The sequence below is a fragment of the Octopus bimaculoides genome, chromosome 8 (assembly GCF_001194135.2).
Source record: "Octopus bimaculoides isolate UCB-OBI-ISO-001 chromosome 8, ASM119413v2, whole genome shotgun sequence".
In the NCBI taxonomy this organism is placed as follows: Eukaryota; Metazoa; Mollusca; class Cephalopoda; order Octopoda; family Octopodidae; genus Octopus; species Octopus bimaculoides.
Window position 1 is genome coordinate 73,519,923 of NC_068988.1, and position 1,875 is coordinate 73,521,797.

Consider the following 1,875-nt stretch of genomic DNA (forward strand, 5'->3'; position numbering starts at 1 on the left):
TAACTATGCCCCTGTGACTAATAAAAGAATTTCTTCTTCTTCTTCTTCTTCTTCTTCTTCTTCTTCTTCTTCTTCTTCTTATTATTATTATTATTATTATTATTATTATTATTATTATTATTATTATTATTACTATTATTATTATTATTATTAAGCATATATTTAGTTTTATTTTATACTTGTATTTATTTTCTTCTTTTCCTTTTGGCCTCTAGCTTTCTTTTCTTCCTTCCCTCCTTTACTTTACCCTCCTTCTCTCACGTATCTGTTTATTGGAATGTCACAATTAACTATTCATTAGCAAGTCTGCCTGGTTGTCTATTTGCTTCCTGGACTGATACTGACTTGGTATGCGAACTACAAAAAAGCCAATTTTGACACTAATTACCTGTCCGCTTGTAGACGCTCATCATGGGTTATTTTCACACCACAAGACCACTCGCTGATCTATTCATATTTTCTTAACAGGTGAAGTTACCCTTAATTAAGGAAAGAAAATCATAAAAACTAACTAAATATAACCAGCTGGAATTGTTAAGGTCAAAGCGGCCGAGATCAAGTTGTTCTGGCAATATAGATGTAGTTCACTTCATACTATTACAGTAATCTTTCCATATTGAATGTAGTATAAGGCAAATGAACAAGCTTAAGTAACAGCTTAAAATGTGTTTTTTCTTTAATTTTACAACGAACCCCAATAAATCTCAGAATTCAGAATTAATTCACTTGTTAAATTGAAACTAACACCAAACCCATATAGTTTTGTATTTCATTTCACTCTATGAGATTTTAATAGATTATTCTCGAACGCATCAAGTTATTCTGACATCAAATTGTTCATTTCATACAGTCACAGCAAACTTTCCACATGAGATGAGATGAAACATTCAGTGTATCACCAACAAACCTATCTTGAAGAACCACGCATCACTAACAATTTTTATATATAAAGCGTGGGTAGGTGAGTGGTAAGAAGCTCGCTTGACAATCACATGGTTCCAGATTCAGCCCCAGTGCGTGGCACCTTGGGCAAGCTTTTTATCTCTCTATACTTTTTATATATATTTCTTATATATTTTTTTACATGTTTTTTTTACATATTTATAGATATATTTTAATATTTTTATTGCTTTATATATTTTTACACTTTTTTCCTGTATTTTACCTTCCACCCTGCATTTTTCTTGTGCCTATATAGACGTGTATATGAAATTTTGTGCGCGTGTGTGTGTGTGTGTGCGTGTGAGCGGGTATGTATATTTGTATACATGTATATGCACATGTGTATGATTGCATATATACGTGGGAGTCCACGCGAGTGTAAGTGAGCATATGCATATATAGCATGTATGTATTTTAGACGTGCATTTGAATATAACTGTGCCTGTATGGTTACGTGTGTGTGTGTGTGTATGCGTGCGCGCGCGCGGATTTGTATACGTGTACATGCATGGTTGCATAATATGTGCATCTATTTGGTGTATGTGTGGGTGCGCATGTGTGTGTTTCATGCGAGTCTGAGTGAGCATATGCATATAGGCAGATGTACGTGGGTGTGCATACGCGCATGTGTATGTATGTACATGCGCGCACACGCGATTGCTATGAGCTTTTTTACTCCATTACTTTTTACTTCCTCCCTTCGGATTTTCCCCTCATTTAACGGCCATTCTAATAGCTCTTTTGTCTTAATAACGGTCATTTACATAGTAATTTCCTTTTGTTTAACGGTCATTTTCATGGGTTATTTTAATTGCCTCTGTAACTGAAGAAATGGTGGTACAGGTTTCTGCGACCCCGACATCCGAAACTCGGAGTTTTATTATGACAACCGAATAATCGTCACATATTATATTACAAATATACACACACACA